The following is an 18,252-nucleotide window of genomic DNA, read 5'->3' as shown; positions in this document are numbered from 1 at the left end:
TGGCATTTTTTTTTCGCCATGTGGCATTATTTTTTTGCCATGTGGCAAAACTGAATTTGACATGTGGCATTTTTTTTGCCATGTAGCATTTTTCTTTGCCGTGTAGCAAAATGGATTTTGCCATGTGGCATTTTTTTTTGCCATGTGGCAAAATGGATTTTGCCATGTGACATTTTTTTTGCCATGTGGCAAAATGGATTTTGCCATGTGGCAAAATGTATTTTGCCATGTGGCATTTTTTTGCCATGTGGCAAAATGGATTTTGCCATGTGGCATTTTTTTGCCATGTGGCAAAATGGATTTTGCCATGTGACATTTATGTGGCATTTTTTGCTAGGTGGCAAAATAGATTTTGCTATGTGGCCTTTTCTCTTTGCCATGTGGCATTTTTTTTGCCATGTGACAAAATTGATTTTGCCATGTGGCAAAATTGATTTTGCCATGTGGCATTTTTTCTTTGCCATGTGGCAAAATTGATTTTGCCATGTGGCATTTTCCTTTGCCATGTGGCAAAATTGATTTTGCCATGTGGCATTTTTCCTTTGCCATGTGATATTTTTTTTGCCATGTGGCAAAATTGATTTTGACATATGGGATTTTTTTGGTTTGTGGCAAATTGGATTTTGGTTTGTGGCACTTTTTTTTGGTGGTATGTAGCTTTTTTTTTTTTGGGGGGGGGGGGGGGGGGTATATGTCAGTTTCGCAGGCCATGCATGACGACATCCGTGCCATTGACGGCTACGCACGTCCAAATTTTTGCATTCATTTTAAATGGCAGAAAAACATGTGTAGCTGTGATTTTTGGCCATCCACTTACCAGTACAGCGCATTGACATTCAACTGACACCCAAGTCAGGCTATGCCATTGACGGCTGTGCACGTCCAAATTTTCCATTCATATTAGATGGCAGAAAAACGTGTGGCTGTGATTTTTGACCATACAGCACATTGACATTCAACTAGCACCCAAGTCAGTGCGTTGTAATAGCCCCCCACCCCAAAAAAAATGCGACAAACCAAAATCCATTTTGCCACATACCCAAAAAAATGCCAGATGTCAAAATCCATTTTGCCACATGGCAAAAAAAAAACAAAAAAATGCCACATGGCAAAATCCATTATGCAACATGGCAAATACAACTTTTGGTTTTCGGCCCTGCTGAAATTTTAGGATTGTGACAGGGGTCTCTTGCCTTTGTGCGTTGGGAAGTTCGAAAGGCAGATTCGGTAGAAGGGGGGGTTCTCCTCTTTTCTTTTTCCCCTTGTTCAGTCACGCATACCACAACTCACGCCAGCCAGGAGACCCCCCACTCGCCTTTCACCCCTCACCACCCCCCACGCACTTCTTTTTAACATTCCACACCATCATTCAAAGCATTTAGGCATTCCCCTCCGTCCCTCCTGACGCCGTGTCCGTGGGGATTTGTGGAGAGAAAGGGATTGTTGACCACAGGGACAGAATGTCCGTGTTTGCCGTGCTCCCCTTTCACTGTGAACGGGCGGGACAAAACCGCACTTTTAGGTCTAGATTTCCAACCCAACATCACTTTTGCCGGAAGGCATCGATCGCAGCGACGTGGCGGAGGCCAGGACGTGTAACTCTGCCGGCTAATAACGGCAATGACAGCTTTAACGCCGCCTCCTTTTACGGCGCCTCGTCAACTATTATGTTTGATTACAAGTGCAAATAAAACAGGCGACGGCTGGGTGGTCGGCCGCCGAGCGCTAAGTCGCCGTTCTGAATACATCACGTAAATAACATCTTTTAATATGTGCTGCTGTAAAAGTAAACTGCAATGTAACGACTTCTCGCCAGCTGTCAATCAAAACAATACAAAAATAGGTTTACATTTTTCTCAACTTTGGAAAAAAAAAAAAAAAAAAAAAAAAGATATTTTTTCAGTCTTCAGGCATTCCTTCTATTTCGGGGCTCAGTAGCAAGATAAGCTAATCACCCACCCAAGGGCGTCGCCTCATATTTCACAGAATGAGACTCACTCGCATCTTCCCCCTTAAAAGGTCACGCTATCTTTTAAAAGAGGAGATAAGATGAGGTATAAATTGACTTAAATTACCAAATCGGAGAAGCATGTGCTTTTTTTTTTTTATTGGGTAGTGATGACTGCAATGGCCTACTAGTTTCTTCTGAAATAACAAATTTGCTGAAAATACCTTTCATTCTTCTGCTGGCTTTTTCAAGGCTTAAATCGATCATAAAGTGTGAACATTTGACATCGCGCCCATTCATTTTCAATGGAATTTTGTCATTTTTTCGGAATTGCGTCGCTACAGCAGGGGGTGCTGAGGATCTTTTTCTTTTTTTAATGTTTCCCCTAAAAACAAAATTTCCCATGTTCGCGGGTTTTCTTCATACAAGGTGTGCACAATGACAGTACACACCCATGCCGGATAGCTTACGTACTACTACTTGGCTACTATAAAGACAGCGTTTTATTTTACCTACAGTGTGTGTTGGAGTTTTTGTATTGAAAATAAAAACACCCGTGTTTTATGACGCAAATCAGTGTGGCTGGATGCCTCGATGTCACACGAATACATTTGAAAACAAAGGTCCAATAAGCCTCAGTTTAACAACCCATTTTCACAGCACTAAAATTGCACATGAATACCCAACAGCGCTGTGCACGGCTTCAGCTTAACAACAACAACAAACAGTAATATGGTAAATAGAAAGCTAGATAGAATTATCATTATAATCGTCTTCATTTTAGACCTCGTATTGAATTTTAGAAAATTGCGCTGATTTAGTAAAGGAAAAAAAAGCTAATTTGTTTTTGCATCATGTTAACGCCTCCCCTGTCAACAGTTAACTTTTCCAATAGCGCCTTATTCAATGTGACCCGGTAGCAAACAAGCTGTCAGGTGCTAACCAAGTTATTAACAAAAAAACAAACAAAACCCCAAAACATTTTCAACATATATATTCAATCCCAAGTTAAATACTTTATTGCTTCAATAATTAGATTTTCAACAACAAACAAAAAAAAACTCTACCAAAACACTTATTTTCCTCCCCAACACCAGGGGTTGCTGCAGCACCCCACTTCCCGCACCACTGCATGGAACTCTTAAAAAAATAGACCTGGTGCGGGTCCTGCCGGGACATGTTGTTCACCCAAATAATCTGCCATTGACGGCGATAGACGTCAAATCTATTTCAACCGGAAGATCTGGCAGCGATTCACCGCCAATTCCAAGGAAATCGGAACGTCCCATCACCGGTAAGCTATCACACCAGAGTCGGGCAGCAACTAATGATTATTCCTATAATCGATTAATCGGATAAATGTCACTTTTTTCAATCCCTTCACAGTATAACTTGAAGTTGTTTTAGGCATGTTGTAAGTAACAATAAAGACAAAATCCAATTTCAAATCACACTCTCTTGTATGAAATTGACAGTTTGAATGGAATTTTGTGTTGAGACTAAAATTTACTGTCAACTTTAACATTTAACAATAACTCAAGCGCCAATATGCTTCTCCAAAACACAATAAAAGCAGACGTTGAGGACACCGATTAGCCTAATCGCTAACTAGCTTAGTGTTAAGTGATAAGTAGTAACGTCTCATCAACCACAAATACAAACAATGCAATTGGTTTCATTTATTCACCTCTGACCAACGCACACTGAAACTAATGACACAAAAGACAAACTCTCGACATTTCGTGAAATGATTGATTCTTCAACCCAACTTGAGTGTAGCAGTGAACTCTCTCTCTCTTGCTCTCATGGCTCTGGCATCAAGCAAATATTTATTTCAATTTTAAACATAGTTTGTGTTGAGACTAAGCTGTTATATGAATTGGTTTATGTGTGGTTTGTTTAAAAAAAAAAAGAACTTTACTATCTACTATCTAACAATAACTCAGGCGCTAATATGAGTCCCCAAAACAATACAAAGTGACGCTTAGGTCACTAATTAGCATAATCGCTAACTAGCTTAGCGCTCCGTGATAAGTAGTAACGTTTCATAAACAAAGAATACAAACAATGCAATTGGCTTCATTTACTAACAACACAAAAGACAATCTAACTCGACATTTCGTCACATTATTGATTCAGCAACCCAACCCGAGCGTAGCAGTGAACTCTCTCTCTCTCGCTTCAATCACTGGCATGGGCAGCCTTACATTACACACAAACAAGGACGTAAACGGGACTGCACATACTGTAGCTGCCGGCAAAAACCGATTATCAAATTCATTGGCCAATAATTTATTAATCGATTTATTTGATTAGTTGCTGCTGCCTCATTAAGATGCTAGTTTAGATTGTAAGATGTCTGAAAATTGGCAAAATGTGAAATGTTGTTTTCCGAAGTAAAAGCGTTTTTTTTTTCATGTGCTACGTATTGAAGAAATCTGATCATATTTACAATTGAGAAGCAGTGTTGGGCACGTTACTTTAAAAAAAGTAAGTTATAGTTACTCACTACTTCTTCCAAAAATAACTGAGTTAGTAACTGAATTACTCTATAGTAAAAGTAACTAGTTACCAGGGAAAGTAATTATTTCCGTTACTTTAACCCTTAACACCTAAGCCTATTTTGGCTGAATTTGCATGCATTTGATATTGCCTTATATTTCAAAGAAAAAAATGTTTACAATGGCCAAGTTGGGTCCCTTTTTTCAGGACACCTTGAACTTCATGTCCAAACTGTTGTTTTCTTCACTGACCATTATAATCCACATCTTGGACCCCAAAAGACAAAAAAAATCCCAAAATCTTTTTTCAAAATTTGTAATGTTGATGTTCCATTGACAACCAAACATGCTTGACCAAATGTTTTGAAGCTTGATAATATTCATTCAACTTGTTAGGATAAGCATTCAATCGAAAAAAATAAGATTGAATAGTTTTATGTTTGACAATTCAACACAATCAGCAAATATGGTCATAGGCGTTTTTGGCCTTTACACATACTATGGTCAAAACAGGTTATATACAGTGCAAAATAGTGAGAAAAAAATGATATATATATTCTAAAACAATAAGGGTTTGGAGGATATCTCTTTGTGAAGTTAAGTGTTGTAGTGTTGAAGTATATATTTACATGCAATCAAGCTTCTTGAACACACATCTACATAAAAATTGAAAAGATTATAGTGAAGAAAAAATATATATATAACATTGAAAAAAATATTTTAAAAAAATATTGACAAGTAGTTCAGTTCAATTCAAATTTTTCAGGCATGCAACCCAATAAAGTTTTTTATTTATTTATTTTTTGCGCACTCAATAAAGCTTCTTCTTGAACAGGTCGCGGAGCTGTGTCACACACGTCACACAGCCTACTCTTTCGCCGTTTGCGCGCTGCTGTCACTTCTACTCGGCGAGACTCCGACTCATCCAAAGAAAACAACGACAAATACGGCTCATCTTCTTCCTTGAGTTAATGAAATAATGCATTAGCTTGCGCTAAATGTTGTTTTAGATTCATTCTGCACGTTTCAAAGTCGCTCGCTCAAACCAACCGGCTGTTGCTTGCTTCGCATGCCTCCCTTTCATTAGTTGCCGCCTTGGTCGGAAATGCATTAAAATGATCACATTCGGTTCGTCCTTCTTAACATCACAATGACTCGTGGAATATGTAGTCTTTTGTGCTGCTTTCGGTTTTGAAAAAGGACAAGAAATGATGGAAATATGGAGATAGGTACATGGTCCATGCAGCGTTTTAATGCATATTTATGAGTGCATTAAAACTATAAAACTCAAATGACATTATCTCCCGTTTTTCTCGGTGGATTGACTTCAAATAAAAACTGGTGTGGACATCGACTTCTGCACTTTCAAATGAGACCAACCAGCGGCACGTGGGTGATGTAATTACAGCGTGACGAAGCTTCAAAGACGATATGCCATCATATCCCTCTGCATCTGTTTTGCGTGTGTGTGTTTGCCGCACGCGCTGTACCGGTTTGTGTGTGAAACAACCGGCTCTGATTGGCTTACCATGACTAACCCTCAGACAATCACAATCACTTCCATCGCAGCTATCCAGGTGGTGCATTCAAGAAGCCTCGTCCCCCTACTCATCCCGTCACCCTCAAAGCGTCTGCCGTCCTCAAGATGGCTGACAGTGGGTGAAGGGAATGAGGCTAGCATTCAAGTGTAGCAAAAACAGAAATGTTAGCAAGCTTTGGAAAGCATTGTCTAATTGAATAAGCAGGGATAAACAGCCTAGAGTCATAAGAAGTATGTGCTGTAATATTCTGATACAGAATTATCCGAGGCACCCTAAAGTGCACACGGCGCCAATATTGTTTTGCTCACATGATGCGGGAGTGAGTTAGAGACACGGCCTGACGAGAGCCGTAAGTTTGTGTTAATGTTGAAGTTATATGTGCTATTAAAGAAACAGAGTGCCAGCACGTCCTGTGTGGTATATCTTTGCAAAGAAAAAGCACAAAACAAAACACGTGCTCTATTCTCGAACTTGAACGCACCCAAAGTCTTGGATGACAAATAAACAGATAAACAGAGCAGAGTAGACTCACTACAGCTGGTAGTTTCTTCAATTAATTCAGAGTAAGTAACGCACAGCTTTTGACCGTCAGTAACGGTAACAGTGTTGTAAAGGGGGAAAAAATAATTAGTTAGATTACCCCGTTACTGAAAAAAATAATGCCGTTATGTAATGGCGTTATTTATAACGGCATTATTCCCAACACTGCTGAGAAGTAATATACGCGTACATGTTATAGTGTCAAGAATTTAAACAAGTTTAACCCTTTAACACCGAACGTGTCGGATGCGACACGTTTACGCATATCATCTTTGAAGCCTCGTAACGCTGTAATTACGTCACCCACGTGCCCCTGGTGGCTCTCGTTTGAAAGTACGGAAGTTGATGTCCACACCAGTTTTTATTTGAAGTCAATCGACCAAGTAAAACGGGAGATAATGTCATTTGAGTTTTATAGTTTTATTGCACTCATAAATATGCATTAAAACGCTGCATAGACCATGTGTCTATCTCCATATTTCCATCATTTCTTGTCCTTTTTTCAAAACCGAAAGCAGCACAAAAGACTACATATCCCAAGAGCCGTTGTGATGTCAAGAAGGACAAACCTAATGTGAACATTTTTGATAAATTGACGAGCAAGGCGCCAACTAAGGGAAAGGAGACGCGTAGCAAGCAACGGCCGGTTGGATTGAGCGAGCGACTTTGAAACGTGCAGAATGAATCGAAAACTAAATTTACCGCAAGTTAATGCATTATTTCATTAACTCAAGGAAGAGGATGAGCTGTATTTGTCATTGTTTTCATCAGTCGGCGTCTCGGCGAGTAGAAGTGACAGCAGCGTGCAAACGGCGGATGAGTAGGCTATGTGACGCTGTATGTGACGCAGCTTAGTGACATGGCCAAAAACAAACTTTATGGGGTGCGTTAAAAAAAAAAAAAAAAAAAAAACTTTATTGGGTCGCATGCCTAAAAAAAATTGAATTGAACTGAACTACTTGTCAATATTTTTGAAAACACTTTTTTTTTTCAATGTTATTTTTTCTTCACGATGAATCTTTTCAATTTTTATATAGATGTGTGTTCGAGAAGCTTGATTGCATGTACATATTATATATACCTTTGATAAAGTGATGGGTACAATACCTAACTTCACAAAGAGATATCCTCCAAACCCTTTTTGTGTTGGATAATATATATATATATATTTTTTTTTTTCTCACTATTTTGCACTGTATATAATATGTTTTTTTTACCGTAGTATGTGTGAAGGCCAAAAATGCCTATGACCATAGCTGCTGTTTGTGTTGAATTGTCAAACATAAAACTATTCAATCTTATTTTTTTCTATTGAATGTTTATCCGAGCAAGTTAAATAAATATTATCAAGCCTCAAAACGGTTGGTCGAGCATGTTTGGTTGTCAGTGGGACTTCAACATTACAAATTTTGAAAAAAGATTTTGGGATTTTTTTGTCTTTTTGGGTCCAAAATGTGGATTAAAGTTGGTCAGTGAAGAAAACAACAGTTTGGACATGAAGTTCAAGGTATCCTGAAAAAAGGGACCCAACTTGGCCATTGTGAACAGTTTTTTCTTTGAAAAATAAAGGCAACATCAAAGGCATGCAAATTCGGCCAAAATAGGCTTAGGTGTTAAAGGGTTAAGGTGAAGATGGTCCGTAACGATTAATTGGTTATCAAAATAGTTGTCGATAAATTTGCTAATCGATTAGTTGTCGATTCATCGATTAACTGTTGCAGCCTGAAGGTGACCTCTGACCCGCAGCATCGACACAGGCCATTGGTGGTCCTCCAATAGTCAGCAAAATAGTCCCGTCCAATCACCACGCGACGGATTCACAGGCGTATTCCGAAGGTTGACCTCGCTACGGTGCTAACAGTCTGCTTTGAGGCCTTTAAGCACTTAAATATCCTCCAATTTATGATTTCCTATCTATTTCTTTTATCGCACAGTTTGCACTCGTTTCCGGGAAAATGTGCCGCCGCCGTCGCGATCAAAAGCTCGCGGCAGAAGAGATTTACGCTGGCGGAACGTATCTGGCTCTCAGCATGAGTCTATTTAAAACACACACAAACACACGCGCACGCCGCCTATCTGCTTGAGTGACGAGGTTTCAAAGCGCTACCTTCCGAAAGCGGGCAAAGTCCCCAAATTAGACAAAGGGCTCCTCTGAGTTTTTCCGCATGTGGGTCGCGGGGAAAAAGCGGCCCAATAAAAAGTTGCTCATAGAGTAAACGCTGGCGTTTGAACTTTGTGGCGTGCGTATGAGCACGTCGCCAGAGCCGTCATACTTCCTGTCAGGCGAGGGAGGAAGACTTTTACTGCTCATCATTAAAGAAGCAGTTCGCCATTAAAAAAAAAGGGGGGGGGCTGGGTTTCTTGACAACAAAGCGTTGAGAGGGGGCATTAGCAGCCCAGTGCGACTGACCCAGCCGCCTCCTTGCCGCACCTCCCCCCACCCAAAATTCTCTTGTTTGTGGCTCCGGCGTTCTGTCTGCTGTGACGTCTGCCCATGGCTCTCCCTGTTCCATTTTTAGCTCTCTGCTTGTTTGCTTTTAATGTCATCTGCAGCTTTAATTTCTTCATCTTATTTCATGGGGGCGGGTGGTTCTTTTCCCTTTCATGCTGCCCATTTTTCACTCCCTCGTCCTCCTCCCTTCACTTCCTTCTAGCCGGCACCTGGTGCTGAGGTGTCGCCGAGTTACAGTGGACTTTGAAGTCCCACGCGGGCCCCCTCGGGACGGTGGGGGGTGCGCACAAGGGATCCGGCGAGACTCCGGCGTCGTAAAGTCGAAAATGTCGTAATCCAGGGACTACCTGTATTCTGAACAACATCATGCTGCAATTCAATTCATTGGACTGCTCCGTCTGGTCTGGTTTTAAAGGTACCAAAAACTGCAGCTTAAATGCTAACAAATAACATGTCAAATGCATTCTTCATTATATACAGTGGTATTAAACAGTATCTGAACCTTTTGGAATTTCTCACCTTTCTGCATAAAATCCCCATCAAATTTGATCTGATCTTTGTCAAAATCACACAGGTGTAAAAATATTGTCTGCTTTAACTAAAACCACACAAACATTTATCGGTTTTCATATTTTAATGAGGATAGCATGCAAACAATGGCATAAGGGGCCGGAAGAAGTAAGCAAACCCTTTGCCTAAAAGAGCAATTGAAACCAATTTTTACTCAACAATTTAAGTCAGGTGTGTGCCCAATCACTGATGAGTGGTTTAAAGCTGCCCTGCCCACTATAAAACACACACCTGGTAAGAAATGTCTTGCTGAGAAGCATTGTAATAAGTAAGTGAACCATCATATTTAATATTTTCTCCCCCCCTTTGGCAACAATAACTTCAACCAGACGCTTCCTGTAGCTGCAGATCAGTCTGGCACATCGATCAGGACTAATCTTGGTCCATTCTTCTCTTCAAAACTGCGGTAGTTCAGTCTGATTCCCGGAATGTCAGGCATGAATCGCTATCTTTAGGTCATGCCACAGCATCTCAATGGGGTTCAAGTCTGGACTTGGCCACTCTAGAACGTGTATTTTGTTCTTTTAAAACCTTTCTGAAGTTGATTTACTTCTGCGTTTTGGATCATTGTCTTGTTGCAGCATCCACCCTCTTTTTAGCTTCTAAACTGTTTGGGTGGTTTTACCTAAAGCAGACACTGTTTTTTTCATCTGTGTGATTTTGAAAAAGATCAGATCACGTTTGATGGTGATTGTACCCAGAAATGTAATTCCAAAAAGGTTCAGATACTTCTTCATACAACTGTATGACTTTTTCATACCACTGTATATTAACATTAAACTGTCCCTTCTCAAAGTTTCTTATTTATTAAACATGAAGACTTTAGCGGACTCTAAACTTGATCCCAAATCAAACTTCTTGAAAGGTGGGCGTCACCCGGGAAAGAGATGAAGCGTAAATGAAAAACCAGAGAGAGACAGAGGAATCTGTGAGTCACTTTGACCAGGAGCCGCTAGAAGTCGGCTAGCCGTGTTAAAATACCATGCGCTACACACCCACGCCGAGATACGCCTCGAATCTAGTAAACTTTGCCGAAGCCCGCACGCACTCATACTAAAACATGGCGGAAAAAAATCCTGCTTCTTCTCTTGCATAGCTGCCCAGCAGACCAGTTAATTATTTTCAACACACACACCTTTGCTGCACATTCCTCAGCAAGGTAATGAGCTGCATTTTCTCACTGGAGACATATGGAGGAGGGGGGGAAAAATGGAAAAAATGGATTTTTTTATTCTTGTTTCAAGCAGAGGAAGAATGATGAACAGGACATACAATGACTGATCATGACAAAACCGATCATGACAAATTAACCGATGTAAACGAAAAATGCAATATTTAAACGGTGATATTTAGCAAGTGATCACATTTATGCGCCATTGACAGCCGTAGACGTCCGATCCATTTTGACTGGGAGAGGTTGGCAGTACGGAGCCTCTAAAGAGACAAAGACAGAAATAAAATTTAAACCATCTGGTGCGCACCAGATAGTTTGTAGTGCACACTACAGACTATCTACACTTCTTGATGTAGTGTGCTTCTCATCACACGTGCACACGACTCATCACTTAAGTTCCTTTCTACCGTAAAACCACAACAACTATGGCAACAGCAATGTGACAAAGATATGCCACACTATTTTTTACAAGATTGTTTCAAGTGCACACAGAAACAATCTTATCAGCATTAGCGTTATATAGCATGTAAGCTAGCAGACTTTTGCCATGCACGTTAGCCAAATGTTCTTTTGTAGGATCCTCATTTATTAATTTATTAATTATTAATTAATTATTAATTATTGCTAATGATTTACGTGAGCTTTACTTCAAACTTGGACTCAAATAGTGCCTGTGCTTAGCCTCAAACGATTTAAAAAACCAAATAAATGAGGATCTAAGTACAACAAAAGAACAATTGGCTAACTTGCATAGCAAAGGTCTGCTAGCTTAAATGCTATAGAATGGTTATGGTACATTTTTGTTATGTGCTTCCTCAATTTAAGTACATTTAAGGCCGAGACGTGAGTGGAGCAACACTTTATTGAGCGTGCTTCTCATCACACGTGCACACGACTCATCACTTAAGTTCCTTTTTACCAGAAAACCACTACAACAGGGTGCGCACAACCATGGCAACAGCAATGTGACATAGATATGTGACAATAATTTTTACAAGATTGTTTCAAGTGCACACCAACATTAGCTTTATATAGCATGTAAGCTAGCAGACTTTTGCTATGCACGTTAGCCAATTGTTCTTTTGTAATATCCTCATTTATTATTTTTTTTCTATTGCTTGAGGCTAAACTCAGGCGCGCATCGGACACCAGGAGTTTCGGCATGCTTAAATGATAATACAGGATTTAGTGGAGCTTTACCTCAATCTTGGACTCAACTAGCACCTGAGCTTAGCCTCAAACGATATAAAAATCAAATAAATGAGGATCTAAGTACAACAAAAGAATAATTGGCTAACTTACATAGCAAAAGTCAGCTGGCTTAAATGCTATATAAGGCTTATGGTACTTTTTTGTTATGTACTTCCTCAATTTAAGTACATTTAAGGCCGAGACTTGAGTGGAACAATTCTTTATTGAGTGTGCTTCTCATCACATGTACACACGACTCATCACTTAGGTTCCTTTTTACCGTAATACCACAACAACAGAGTGTGCACAACTATGGCAACAGCAGTGTGACACAGATATGTTCCACTAATTTTTACAAGATCTGATCAACATTAGCATTACATAGCATGCAAGCTAGCAGACATTTGCTATGTAAGTTAGCCATTGTTCTTTTGTCGATCCTTATTTATTTTTTATACCGTTTGAGGCTCAGCTCAGGTATTTTAATTTTTCATGTTCCTTATCCAATTACTCGATTATTCGAACTAACAAGTTCATCGATTAATCAACTACTAAAATAATCGATAGCTGCAGCACTAATTTTTTTAATTAATAATTTCAACAATCTCGCAACTAGCCTTTGTGGCGTTCTCTTTTGACTCTCGGGCTCTTGCGAAATGCTGCTGTAATAATGCTGCTGTAAAATTAAACTAGCTTCAAGTTGCTTCAATTTCTCGCTTCTTCCCTGTAATCTTTTCGTACATGTCAGCATGTCTTGTTTGGTAATATCTAGCGATTTCCCGATCGATCGGGTCCGATCACGTCATTTTCAAAGTATCGGAATCAGCGCCAAACGAGTTTAGCAGTGTTTGCCAACATTCCACAAGGTCAAAATGGAGGACATATTGAAAAAAACAAAACAAAATACATCAGTCTTGCGGTGTGTTTTCATCTACAATAACGTTTGCACAGTTTATAGATCATATTAGTAACTAAATAGTAAAACATGCCAATTAAAGGTCAAACTTTTTTTTAAAGAATCGGATCCGATCACGTCATTTTCAAAGTATCGGAATTAGCAAAGAAAAAAAAAAAAAAAAAAAAAAAAATATATATATATATATATATATATATATATTTTTTTTTTTAATTAAATCGTTTTCTAATTGTATTTAATGTTATGTTATGACATAATATGTTACACTTATCCAGAGTCTTTAGTTTAGGCTTAAGGTAGGGTTATCAAATTTATCCCGATAACGGCAGTAATTAATTTTTTTCAAAATGTATCACGTTAAAAAATTTAACGCAATTAATGCACGTGCTGCACGACCCACTCACGCATTGTCGTGCTCCATCTGTAATGGTGCCGTTTTGCCTATATAGAGAGCTAAAAGGCAGCGTAAAATAAGTAGAGTGAATTTTGGCAGCCTTTGGAGCCTTATTTTAATTGGCTAAAGCCTTACAATCCCTCTCCCTACGATTAGAAATATCATGGGAAGCAATGTGGGGAAGCAAGGTCGCAAATGATCTATTTCTTAACACCTTATGTTATTTCCCAACGCAGAGAAGATATATCAATTGGTAGCACTACGCACAGTCATGGTTCCACTTCCCATCATGCATTTGGGCATGGCCTTCAGTATCATTTACTGAAAGCTCAACAAATACACTAGATGGCAATATTTAGTCACAATATACAAAGTCACATGTCTTTCTGCCTGATCATGTTTTTTTGCTCCCGATCCGATCCCGATCGTTTTAGTTTGAGTATCTGCTGATCCCAATATTTCCCGATCCGATTGCTTTTTTTTGCTCCCGATTCAATTCCAATCATTCCCGATAATTTTTCCCGATCATATACATTTTGGCAATGCATTAAGAAAAAAATGAATAAAACTCGGATGAATATATACATTCAACATACAGTACATAAGTACTGTATTTGTTTATTATGACAATAAATCCTCAAGATGACATTTACATTATTAACATTCTTTCTGTGAGAAGGATCCACGGATAGAAAGACTTGTAATTCCTAAAGGATAAATGTGACTTTGTATATTGTGATTAAATATTGCCATCTAGTGTATTTGTTGAGCTTTCAGTAAATGATACTGTAGCCATGCCCAAATGCATGATGGGAAGTGCAGCCATGACTGTGCTTAGTGCTACCGATTGATATATCTTCTCTGCGCTGGGAAATAAAATAGGGTGTTAAGAAAAAGATCAATTACTACCTTGCTTCCCCACATTGCTTCCCACGATATTTCTAATCGTAGGGAGAGGGATTGTAAGGCTTTAGCCTATTCAAAAAAGGCTCCAAACGCTGCCAAAATTCACTCTACTCATTTTACGCTGCCTTTTAACTCTATATACAGGTAAAACGGTGCCATTACAGATTGAACGTGACAATGCGTGAGTGGGTCGTGCAGAGCATGCGTTAATTGCGTTAAATATTTTAACGTGAAAAAATTTTTTTTTAATTAATTATCGCTTTTAACGGGATAAAATTGATAACCCTACCTTAAGCCTAAACTAAAGACTGGATGAGTGTAACATATTATGTCTGTAACGTTAAATACAATTAGAAAACCGTTTAATAAAAAAAAAAAAAAAAAAAAAATATATATATATATATATATATATATTAAAAAAAGGCATGTCCGATATTTTTTTGCCGATTCCGATACTTTGAAAACGAAGTGATCGGACCCGATCGATCGGGACATCTCTAATTATTATGACAGAGGCTGGGGGCCGGATGAAATTTGACCAAGGGCCGCATTTGGCCCCCAGGCCGGACTTTGGACATGTCTGCTGTAGGCTGTCGGCTACAGTCAGGAAATATTGGAGCCACCTAGCCTAGCATTGCGTTTGCTACAGCGTCACAACAAACACTTTTCTCTCTCTGTGTCTCTGACTTTTCTCACGTCATTCAACCAACGTAACGCATAGTAACGCACATTGTCTCGGTGACTAAATCCGAACAGAGAAAAAAAAAAAAAAAACGTAATGAACGAAAAACGTACAGATTTTGAACGTAGGGCGTACACATTTAAAAATCACTTGTACAAATTACACCGAAACCGTACAACTTGACAGGTATGCCTCTTTTGCGTGCACGTTTCTACTTTGCTCACCCACCCCAATAAAGGCGGCTCCAGCAAAATAAATCTTTCATTTCAAAACTAAGGCCTTCATTTCCAATCACACAACGGGCCCGGCTACTGAATATTTGATTGGAGAAAAAAACGCAGCCGTTCCAGTCAGCCGAGAAGCTATAGTGCGATGTTGATGTCGCCGAGCGGCGGCCCCGACGTGTCATTCACGCATCGACAAAGAGAAACTTTCCTGCTTTTTGCTGCTTAAAATGTGTCACGCTGTTTCCCAGACGCTAGGGAGACGGGCTGAAAGGGAAACGGTCCATTTTTTTTTTTTTTGAGGCGCATTTTGACAGGAAGTGCTGCAAGCGTGAACAAAGAGTACATCTCAGCCTTTATCGTGGCGGATCGGTAATTGACGCTTGAAAATAAACTTGAAAATGCGCCTTTGCAATTAAATCTAACGGGGTGTTCCTTGTACTTGAAATCCTTTATCAGGCAAAAACTCGTTCTCAATCAAAGAGGGAGAAATTGGGAGGTGAGAGAGTGGAAAAAAAGTGAAGAAATAATCATGTGTTTTTGCAAGATTCAGAGAGAAAGATATGAAAGCGCCATAGGAGGAGGTGGAGGGAAGAGGCTGGAGCTGAGGCTGGAATACAAAGAGGTGTGTGTGTGTGTGCTAGCTGCAGGTGTATGTGTGAGTGTGTCGTCCCCGTGGTCCTTCTAGCTGTCTTCTCCTATTGATCAGCTCATATTGATCTGGTTTGGCACATAAGCCTTGATGCACGCACACACACGGTTCACTTGATTTGACTGGGCTTCGACACAGGGGACATGAGGGAACATTGTTAACGCAAACACACACCAAACATGTGAGATTGATGTACTGTCACTTGATTCGTCATGGACTCATATTTTTTTTTTTAAAAATGACAAAGACGTAAGAAGATTCAGGTGGAATAAATTGTAGTCGTCTACAGTTTTGCGTTTAACTCGACAAAAGGTAGTTGCGGCTGTACATGCGTGTTAACATAAAGCTGACAAGAATGCAGCGTTTTGATTTTTTGGAGGCTTAAAATCCCCTCGGAATGAGAAACTTTGGTCTTTTGTGTGAGTGTAGACACACATACACACACAGAGCCCACCTTCTGCTGCTGTCATGGCTGCGAGCTGTCAAAATCACCCTCCTCCTCCTCCTCCTCTCTTGCTGAGCTCGTCTATTCTGTCTATCCAGCCCTCCCCCCCCCCCTCTCTCTCCATTTCTCTCCCTGCCTGCACTTTAGGTGTGTGTCTCCTCCACATTTGCGCGTCTTTGCATCTACATTCTGCCTCCTCAACACGCTCTCACTGTCCTTTGCCTTCAACCGGGATGAGCATTTACATACAAATGGGGCTGGTACGGAAGCAAGGAATGAATGCGGCACGCTCGCCCGTGTTTACATCGACGTGCGTGTATTTTCAACACGTTGTTTACATGCAAATGAAAACAAACGCTCAACAAAAACCACGACAACGACGCTTTTATGACAAATGTGTGGCTGGCCTTCTTTTGGAATCGCCTCTGTTGCGGTGTCATCGCAACACGGTTGTGTGTCGAAGTGACACGGATGAAAAGGATTGGAGATGTTGTGCACAATACCTGTATACAATGTGAATTCCTTGAGATCAGATCAAGAAATTCATTAATATGATGTTGTTTGGACAGCTTATTTTGCGTCCCAAATTGAGTTTTACAAGATAGAAAAACTTCTCGTGTTAAAAAAAAGGGTGTGTAGACTTTTTTATTTTCTTAATCCAGTGGCTGTGATTGCCGCATGCTAACAAATTAGCTGCTATTGACAGCGATAGCTCATGCATTCATTTCCGGCCTCTACCAGTTCCCATCTATCGTCGTCAATGGCAGCAAACGGATTCAAAGTACAGGTAGTCCCCGGGTTACATGAGTTCCTTTCCTTGGCTAGCAACGAATTTCCGCATTAAATACCCCTAAATACCCCCCGAATCTCAAAACAACTATCCAAAAACATTCAGGTTGAGAGATTTTATTCGTCATTGACACCTGCTCTCACAAGATGACGACAGATGCAACGAAATTCCGTTCGATGAGTGAGCATCGGGCCGCTGCAGACTTTGTTCTTTGTCTCTCTTCTTCAGAAATTACAGAGCAAGTTACAAGTAGGCACACATGTACAGTGGGGCAAATAAGTATTTAGTCAACCACTAATTGTGCAAGTACTCCCACTTGAAAATATTAGAGAGGCCTGGAATTGTCAACATGGGTAAACCTCAACGATGCCAGAATGTGGGGAAAAAACCCAGAAAATCATTATTTGCAAATCATGGTGGAAAATAAGTATTTGGTCAATACCAATAGTTCATCTCAATACTTTGTTATGTACCCTTTGTTGGCAATAACGGAGGCCAAATGTTTTCTGTAACTCTTCACAAGCTTTTCACACACTGTTGCTGGTATTTTGGCCCATTCCTCCATGCAGATCTCCTCTAGAGCAGTCATGTTTTGGGGCTGTGGTTGGCCAACACGGACTTTGAACTCCCTCCATAGATTTTCTATGGGGTTGAGATCTGGAGACCGGCTAGGCCACTTCAGGACCTTATAATGCTTCTTACGAAGCCACTCCTTTGTTGCCCTGGCTGTGTGTTTGGGATCATTGTCATGCTGAAAGACCCAGCCACGTCTCATTTTCAATGCCCTGTCTGATGGAAGGAGATTTTCACTCAAAATCTCTCGATACATGGCCCCATTCATTCTTTCTTTTACACGTATCTGTCGTCCTGGTCCATTTGCAGAAAATCAGCCCCAAAGCATGATGTTTCCACCCCCATGCTTCACAGTGGGTATGGTGTTCTTCGGATGCAATTCAGTATTCTTTCTCCTCCAAACACGAGAACCTGTGTTTCTACCAAAAAGTTCTATTTTGGTTTCATCTGACCATAACACATTCTCCCAGTCCTCTTCTTGATCATCCAAATTCTCTCTAGCGAACCGCAGACGGGCCTGGACGTGTACTTTCTTCAGCAGGGGGACACATCTGGCAGTGCAGGATTTGAGTCCCTGGCGGCGCATTGTGTTACTGGTAGTAGCCTTTGTTACTGTGGTCCCAGCTCTCTGTAGGTCGTTCACTAGGTCCCCCCGTGTGGTTCTGGAATTTTTGCTCACCGTTCTTGTTATTATTTCTGACGCCACGGGGTGAGATCTTGCAAGGAGCCATTTTCGTACTATATAAGCCGATA

The 18,252-nt window shown here is 40.2% G+C and overlaps 1 protein-coding gene across 1 annotated transcript in view; it reads right to left on the bottom strand.

Annotated features, from left to right (window-relative positions):
• The window catches only part of wnt5b (wingless-type MMTV integration site family, member 5b), a 104,525-nt gene that overhangs the window by 61,263 nt on the left and 25,010 nt on the right, over positions 1-18,252 (bottom strand). The gene's annotated exons all lie outside the window — the stretch shown is intronic.

This window comes from Corythoichthys intestinalis, chromosome 13 (assembly GCF_030265065.1).
Source record: "Corythoichthys intestinalis isolate RoL2023-P3 chromosome 13, ASM3026506v1, whole genome shotgun sequence".
Lineage (NCBI taxonomy): Eukaryota > Metazoa > Chordata > Actinopteri > Syngnathiformes > Syngnathidae > Corythoichthys > Corythoichthys intestinalis.
The sequence above is the reverse complement of the archived record's forward strand: the minus strand, read 5'-3'. Positions and strand labels throughout refer to the sequence as shown.